Below are 9,856 nucleotides of genomic sequence, written 5' to 3' on the forward strand. Positions count from 1 at the left end.
AAGGATTTTTTATTCCAGTGGGTTAAATATCCTCCCCGCCTTTCCTCTCTTCCACCCCAATACCCCCTTACCTCATCCCTATTCCCTCATCTTCATCTTCTATCCTCAATCTGCTATCTTCGTCCACACCTCTGCGGACATAACACAGCCGGAACTTCTACCAAAATGACTGCGCTGGTGGTGACTTCCTCTCCCCTATCATCCAATTGGGAGAGAGTACAACACCAAAAGTGGTGCCATTTTACCCTTACTTGAACTCGGGGCAAAATGGAGGTGCTTGCTGTGATGTCATCTCCCTGGTCCTCCAATCAACTGACTACTTACTGCTTTAACAACAAATTATCTGGAACAATAAACATAAATTATCTTTTTTTTCTTTTCCAAATATTACACTTTTTTTTTATAATATTGATAACCTCGTTGGGGTTATTAATTCCAGAATACTTCACTATACATCCTAGATCATGTAATGCAATGTATACATTAAATTGTTTTTTTATTGGTATCCCAGGTCCTTACTTCAGATATTCTTTATGTTTTTCTTGGCATTGGCTATTACAAATCCGTATTGCTAGATCACATTATGTGGAATGACATCATACGTCAGAACATATCAAGGTGATTTTAAATATTGCTGTCACGCAGATATTAAATGGATGGAAACCATTACAGATATGAAAAGATTTGAGGAAGATTTCTGACGCATGCCAAAAATAAAATGAGAAATTGCAGCTTTTAGAAATGACAACGTTTTTGTTATCAGTAATAACAATCCTATGATTTATGTTAAGGAAAATACTAGATTTCTTTCAGTCTAAAGATACGGTGGAAATCCTGAGGTTACACCACTGATCTAAACAACTTGTAGCCAAGCCCTATAAATGTATTGACTTGAGTCAACAAATGCTTTGCATTTTACATAACAAGGACTTAGGAAATAGAATATTTTAATTAGTTTGCAAAGTATGTTGCACAGATGTAAGAAATATCAGTTCTCAAAAAACAATGCACATGACCTCTGCTCTGTGGATTCCTTGGAACTCTCAAGGCTCCAGAGGCTCAACGTTTTCAAAACTTACAAAGTTTAGGCTACAGAGGCAGCACCTCTTTTTAGCATTACCTGAAGCGTTTGGCATCTACTGTAGTAACATTTTTCACCATTTCAAACAGCCAAAGTGGGACACTTCAATTCGCAATTTGTCTAAGAAAATTATTGTGACATACGGTTTTAGCTTACCAATCAAAGCCACTTAAGTGTAAAAGATATTCCCATTAGATATGCATGCTAATAGTTCAGTGAAATGGAAATAGCGTACATCATGACACAACTGTGTTTATTATTACTACACTATAAAATGTCAGTATAATTGTATAATTGGAGGCCTTATGTCAACAAATCACTGGGCAAAAATTCTGCTAAAATGTTTATTGCAAATATGTCTTGCCTTAGAACTCATGTTCTATATATTACAAACTTGAGGCTCTACGGTTCATGACTTTTCCCCAAAATGCTTAATTTTTTTTAATACAAAGATGTTTATCTTGCCTTGATAAAGGTTCATTGGGTTCATTTTGTATAGCACAAATGGCTTCACAGTTTTCAAGGGTTAATTCTGTGTAGGAGACACCAGTGACACCAGTTACCGCAGCCCATTGCTAATAATGCTGGTTATCAAATGGGCATCCCTGCTGATGCTTTTCTCACTGGTATATCAGATTAAATCGGAATACATGTGACTTCATTCTGAACACAAAAACTACAGCAAAAAGTAGCAGCAACAAAGGAATCTAAATGTTTATTTGCTCCCCGATTTTTGGACTTCATTCAGAATACTTTTATCTGCTGAAAAATAATAGTGTTCATGGGGACCATTATTAGAAACAACTGCATTAAAATAGAAGAAATTCATTAATTTGATCCAAAAACATAAGTAAAGGAGCAATAAAGTGACATTTTCAATAACATGTTCCAGAGTCGCTGAGTCAGCTTACTTGTTCCCAGCAAGCACAATCACCATGTTAATGCTTTTTTATGTAGAGATTCTGTTTAAACTGTACTTCCCCTAGCCTTTTTCTTCTTTTTTAATGGGTCAGTGTTGCATCTGACACACAAGGATGGGTCCCATGAAGTCAAGAAGAAGAAGGCTTTGCAAATGTTAGGTATTCGATCTGCCTTTGTTTAAAGAAGACTTCTGATTAAGCAAGAGTGTCTGGTGCTTAGTAAAAGTGTTTAGTAGAAAAAGACATCACACCTATCAAACAAGGCACAGAAATAGTGGCCCCATTGTAAAGACAAGAGATGCATTTTTGGAGAAAAATAAAACATGTTTTTACATATAAAACATTTGAAAGGGCTACCAGCTACCATGTAGAAATGGTTAAATGTCTGTTTTGTGGTTAAAATAAATGGGTTATGGGATGAATAAATTATGAGTCAGCATGTGGGTGGACAAAGCATGAATGGGTCAGTGAGAGCAACCATGCGTTGAAGGTTCAAGGTGTGAGTCAAGCTGAGCACAGAGGGGGGCAGGCTCCTGACTCATGCCTCTTACTGTACCCCACTGTGTCTAGATAGGGTGGTGTATATCAGGGTTAAAATAAGTTCAGTGAGAATAGTAACTATGGAATGAAAATATGTCATAATTCCTAAGGAATTCTTTATATATTACTAAGGGACGCAGCATGTGTGGAATTCTAATAGCTTAACATGGGTCTTCCAGACAGCTCTGAAAAAATCATATACTAATTATTCCCAAGGTTCAAGGGATATATAACAATACACTACGATGTGACCAGGCATGGACTGGGGATTAAAATCACCCTTAGAACTGGCATGCAGCTGTGTGTTTCGAGGATGGCGGACACACGCGAAAGGACTGGATTGGCTGAATGAGCTGGACAGTTGGGGCCTGAATGTGACACATTTGGTTTCAAAAGATTCCAAACATTGTATTTTTTCATACCTTTTCTTGTATGGGATGATGAGGTTCCCAATTTTTGTTTATTGTGATGTTTTTGGTAACTGTGGGTTCTACAACAAATTAACACAAAGCAGAACCGCGAAGAGGTTGCAATGAACACTGTAAAACCTTTGGTTGTGACCTCCCCAAAGAACGTAAAAAAAATATTTGTGTGGCATTTTAATAATTCATAATGACTATTACCATATTTGCTCGATTATAAGACAAGGTTTTTTTTCAGAACAAATGCTCTGAAAAATACCCCTCGTCTTATAATCGGGGTCGTCTTATAATCAGACCTCAAATCAGACCCAGCGCTGCAGGGGACCTGGATCCTCTACACCCCATTTAGACGTCTACCCGCTGCCCCGACTGCACACCAGGGAGTCAGAAACGTCGGTAAGTTTTGGGGGGGTGTTAAATGGGGGGCATAAGGCATTTCTGTAGGCCTTTTCTGTTAAAACAGTTAACATAGTTTACATGAATTAACATTTACTGGTAAAACTTTTTTCCTATAGGGTCGTCTTATAATCAGGGTCAGGGCCGGCCCGACAATGGAGCCGAGTGGGGCAACTGCTCCAGGCGGCACTTTTGAAGGGGTGGCATTTTGCCGCCCCAAGCCCTTTTTTTTTTAAAGCAGAAGAGAGAGAGAGTGGTTTTCATTTACCAAGTTGTCAGTACCCGCTCGGCGCCCCTCTCTCTCTCCTCTGCAAGCCCTCTACCTTGGTCTCGGTGCCGGCTTGTAATGTTGAGCGCCGGAAGATGACGTCATTTCCGGCGTTTAGCATTACAAGCCGGCACCGAGACCGAGCAGGGAGACTCACTGCCGGACTGCTGAAAGGTAAGTACGGGGGAGGGCAGATAATGGGGGGGTGGTAGGGTAGATAATGCCCCAGGCGGCATTTTGTCTTGTGCCGGCCCTGATCAGGGTCGTCTTATAATCGAGCAAATACGGTATATGGTTACAGTTACATCTTTTAATATACCGTAACTAATTTATTGAAATTGCCTAAACCCTTGAATAATCATGCAGCAGACATTTTAGATACAATTCCCCATAGCATACACATATTGTTGGTTTCATTCACTATATATTGTTTATTTTTATCTCTACACATGGGGCTGGACTGAGGTGAAAACCAGCCATGGAAATATTTATACAGAAGCCCCATATATTTTAGTGCGTGGCCAATCTCATGTGCCCGCATGCCACACGAGGGGCATAAGTAGAAACTACAGGATGAAAATTGCCCCTGGACACCCCAACTTCAAAACCAACATGTCCTATAGTGCCACCTTTGCCCCCAAACTGCGTGTCTTAGCCATCAATTTCCCCCAAATGACATGTCTGTGTCATTTTTGCCTTTAAGGATATATTTCTCCAGAAGTTGACATGTGAACCCATTCAGAAATGGAGTTAGTTAGAAATAAGTCTAAATTGTTTTCCTAAAAATGCTTTTCTAATGTAAGCTTGCATGCGGTGGGTCTCTAGAACTAATAAACGTATACTGCCACTTCTAAAACCCACATTTACTAGGTCTCCATTACACATAGAGTGATGCACAAATAGATCTTCTAAAATGTTTATTTATTTTTACCATGAGCAGATTGTTTCCAGAGTTCACAAATTATATGAAGAATGCTTCCTGAAATCCTTCCCCCTGGGGGGACTTGGTGGTAAAGTCAGCGCCTTATATAACTAGTAAGTGACTGAGTATGCAGTACTGTAGAATGAAGCATGTGACTTGATCATTTCTGCGCCCTTTTAGATGCTTTTTTTCCAGTCCCTTTGTGTAAATGGATTGTGGGCTTGGCTGGATAGTGGACAAAGACTATAAATCTGTTTTTGTGTGTTTTTTTTCCCTTAATGGTCCATTTTGATGTATAATCCCCTTTGGTAGAATGTTGCGCGCTTGTCCAACTAAACTGTGTCAACCACATCTATGATCCAATAATGCACAAAATAGAACATGAATCAGCCTAAAGGCAATATGCTAAAACGGTTGCATTTAGAAGTCTTGGCATAACTACATTAACATAAAAACAGACTTTCTATATGCTGTGCTTTTGTTTGTCATAGTAACCATTTAAATATTTAGTTTAAATATCTATTTCATGATTCAAATCTATAACATAGGGTGTCTTAGCACACCGATTGATTTCCTGTGCTGATTTTCTCCATTCATTTTGCAAGGGCGGCTTGAACCAAGTTACAGAACACAGGCAGATAAATAAAATGATGGAAAGGAATAACCATCCACATCCTGGGAACATATGTAACACAATTATGAAGTTACACTCCCTAATCTACTGTGTCCGGATATATGCATATTCAGGGGATATTCCCTGAATATGCAATGTTGGATGTCCAACGTCTGTCCTTACTTTTCTACTTGTTTAAGGAACCGTCCCTCAAAACTCTCTTTTATTCATTTAGATACCGTGTATTTCAAAAGTACCTCAGGATTTTGCTTTGTACGTCAGTATAAATGAGATACCACACTTGGAGGAACAATCTTCACATATTGGACAAGTGGCGGTCCCAGTAACAGACTGAGTCCTATTAGAAGAAGTTTCCAGCCATTTGGAGCCAAATATATTGCTGTTTTACGCACCACTAGTTGGAGTGGCTTTATTTCCTGTAAGTGATTTTGATGGTCCCATTTACCATGGGGGCTTTGTGAGTGCAATATTTCACCTTCTCACACTGCAATATTTTACAATATTACACAATTGTGTTGCTATTTATCTTTGTTTTCCACATGTTCCTATCCGGCCCACATCTATCTTTTGCTGTACTTGAGGAAGTACTTTTGTGGATCGCTGCAGAACTAGTAGATAATAATATCAATTGCATCCAATCCCTCCATCACTAAATGGATTCAGGTTGTTTCCAGAGTTCACAAATTATATAAAGAATGCTTCCTGAAATCCTTCCCCCAGGGGGACTTGGTGGTAAAGTTTTTGGTCAGCGTCTTATACATGCAGCACCTTGTGCCCCATGACAAATCTCCAGAGCATAATGTGGTACCCCAAGTTAAATAAGATGGATGTCAACCACAGCCCTTTCCTCTCGCACTCTCTTAACCTCTGTTTTTCTCTCAAATATTAACTACACCTTACATGCTTAACCCCAGATTCCCTGGCTGGCCACCAAACTAGATGTTTTCAATAGTGGTGTCTAATGGACTGCTAATTATTTGAGACCGTCTACACAGGGGCAAGCCTCTCACCCCCCAGCAATTATCTCATAATATGACAGCAATGGAAGCTTTTTAATTTCACCAAATTCCACTTGAGAGAAGGCCATCTCTCAACTGTACACCCACATCAGGGTGATTAAATTCCCTTTCTCACCTTCATCTGAAAAGTCACTACTTGCACCCTTATACAGGAAAACTGTTTCAAAGTATTATCGTGTTGGCACGTGGTCCCCTCTAGACTGCACCATATGTTCCCGATACACCTCCAGTCTCTTTTACAAGTTGTGGAAAAGATGCTGCTGTGCTTTATGTGTGGTGGACCTGCCACAATATCAAGCCCATTTGGTCTCACTGTTTTGACAAACTGAGTTTAGCCCTCACAATACACCTGATCCTTGGCGCAGGGACAGCACATCTTTATAAAGATTATCCATTAGATTCCCTGGACAAATCTGCCCACCAACTAATCTTCAGAATATTGCTTCAGAATAACAGCTGTTAGACTGTCCTACTCACAGACTCAAAATTTGCCATATGCTTAGGATGGAGAATATTACAGCCTATATACCTGAGTCTTTACACTTATTCCACCATGTCTGGGAACCCTGGATTGAGCCATTTCTACATCTGGGAATTTAGTCGCTCCTAATCTAGCAGAGGAGCTCCCGTGGAGCACAGTGGTAAACCCTAGGCAAAAGTGCTTAACTATGATCTGGAGGTTTTCTCACCATTCTTCTTCCCTTCTCTCACCCTCTTCATCCTCTCTTCTTACTCCTTTATATCGGTTTGGTCACTTCAATGCTGAATTAGCATCTATTACAAAAAATAGTGGCATGATTGGAATTAAAGGCATTCATCTTGTTTGGCACTCTCTGCCAAGCACGCAATGAGTTGATCGTTTACTTCACTCTTTACCTCTCACTACTATTGGTTATTTTATGCTCCATCTTTTATTGTCAAAATCTGATTTGCATGTTACTCCTATTCCAACCATAGATTTACTGATCTGAAAATCTGTGAATTCTGCACAATAAACCTATTCTCTGGGTGAATCTCCCTTAACATAATCACCAGATTAAGCAATGAAGCTCGATCTGATTTTAAAATAGGGGCAATGGCAGACATTGTTAATGCTGTAGCTGGAAACGGCTGATTTTAAATGGAAAATCTTAATAGGAGTACAGAGGCCCTTTATCAGCAGCCATCACTCCAGTGCTCCGATGGCACATTGTATTCTCTAATCCAAGTTTAAGAGGCTAATTGATCATTAGAAAACTCATTTGCAATTATGTTAGCACAGCTAGACATGTTCTTGTTTTCCATGAAAACAGCTAAATGACTGCAAACCTTTGTAAATTTAATATATATTAAATAATTGCCCCCATGACTCCCAGACGAGCCCTTCCTTGAAGGCTAAAGTCCTGAAGTACACTCATCACATTGCTCAGAATTGCCAAAAGGTATGTGGTGAATGTTTTAGTGTTTTCATAAAAATAATATCTCTTTGTGGAAAAAATCAATGTTGATTGGTCCCAAAGTCATGTTGTAACCAAACCAATACCAACGGCAAACTGGTAAGAGATAACTCGCTAGATTTCAATATGATTTTAGAAAATACTACTGGGATGGTCACCTTTTACATGGAGCTAGAAACACCTTACAAAAAGCATCATTTTTATGTTGTTTGTAGATACAAGAGATTTTTCCAAGAGGTAGAGAAGTGACGAAAACTCTTATCCACAGATTTTTTTTTTTTTTTTTTTTAAATCCTGAATGTTCAAAACCTCAGGAAAAGTAATGGATGTGTAGCCCCATTTACGAGCATGCTTGCTTTCAGCACATTCCCAGACACAATTGGGAATAGTCTTAATTCACTTCTGTTTTTTACTTTACACTGTTTTTGGCAGATAAATCAAATGACATGCCAGTAATTCATCTTTCTAGCTTTTCTGCAATCACATAAGTAGAGAAAATACTAATGTGATTTTTGGTAGGTTCTCTCAAGTGGTGACAATTCTTGGAGACGCGACAATAGTACATAGCATGTTGAAGATGGCTTCAGCGTTCACGATAAATAATAACGACAAATCTGGCTGCCTCATGCTGACGTGCTCTTAGCGTCTATTACAAAAAATAGCAGCATGATTGGAATTAAAGACATTCATGTTATTTAGCACTCTCTGCCAAGCATCCAAAGAGTTGATTGGTTTTTGTCATTTTGTTCCAATTGATTGTTTACTTCACTCTTTCCTCTCACTATTATTGGTTATTTTATTCTTCATTTTTTGTTGTCAAATCCTGATTTGCATGTTACTCCTATTCCAACCATAGATTTACTGATCTAAAAATCTGTGTATTCTGCACAATAAACCTATTCTCTGGGTGAATCCCCCGTCATTCATAATCACCAGATTATGCGATGAAGAATGGGGCAATGGCAGAGACAGTTCAGACAATGATGGCTCCAAAAGGGTCTTGTGGCCCTCTGGTACTGTCACAAAAATAAATGAAGAAGCCTAGTTGTTTTGATAAACAGGTAAACTGCACCAAGTGGGTCTGAAACATGCAAACACAATGTGTGTGCTGCAAAAAATGACACATTATTATGTGTATATATATATATATATATATATATATATATATATATATATATATATACATAGGGGGATAGTGGGGTCATTTTCTTTGTGTTGTGCATTGTAACTACTGAATTTACCCTTTTTTTTAAGAGACAACAAATTCTGTGCACAGAAAATGTTCTATATTGTCTATTGTCTAATAATAGATTGGAAAGTTTTATTTTTTAACTTACAACACCAAAAAGAAAACTTACATTTTATGTGAAAACATTATGCAACAAATATAATGGCCTAATTGGCAGAGGCATTCTTCTGATTGTTATGGTCATAAGACATAACCCTGACATTATTTACACCTATTAATGGACTAAAGCTAAAAGACGATTTTACAAAGTCACTTTTATAATAGAAAAAAAAAAATTACACCCAAAACATTTCTTGGAAGGCTCAAGTAATTGAAGGGCAGTTCAGAAAAAAAATAGAATAATACATAGTCATAAAATAAAATTCTTGTAAAAGTTTATTTGCAGGGTGTGGACTTTTATCCTCACATCTGGCAAAAGTTACTTCTGATTTTGCACAGCATTTACAGTGGGTTAAGTACAGTCCATTTTGTACATCTCATTTACAGATGAATTAGGTTTAAAGGTTGAGGCTGCATATTAAAACCTACTCCAATATTAATATTAAAAAATGTATTATATAAGACACATTAAAATACTCATATTTTTTTATTTTAATATACTAACATTAAAATAATAAAATGTGGTCATTTTGTGGTCCACCACACTACCTCTCACCCTTTCTCTGTGCCTTATGTTTGTCACCCCATTCTCTCAATATTGTAAGCTTGCGAGCCGGGCTCTCTCCACCTAATGTATCAGTTTGTCTTAGTTTGTCAATTCTCGTCTTGTCATACCCCTTGAATATATGTCTTGTATTAAGCGCTGTGTAAACTGTTGGCGCTATATAAAAAAAAGATAATAATAATAATAATAATAAGATCAGGAATTATATCTGCAGTAGGTCTGGAATGGGTAGTGGGCTTGGGCCAGATGCAAAGATTGGCACAATCCTTGGCACAAGACTGGCCTTTTGGATGGCATATGAGCCA

The sequence above is a fragment of the Spea bombifrons genome, chromosome 2 (genome assembly GCF_027358695.1).
Source record: "Spea bombifrons isolate aSpeBom1 chromosome 2, aSpeBom1.2.pri, whole genome shotgun sequence".
In the NCBI taxonomy this organism is placed as follows: Eukaryota; Metazoa; Chordata; class Amphibia; order Anura; family Pelobatidae; genus Spea; species Spea bombifrons.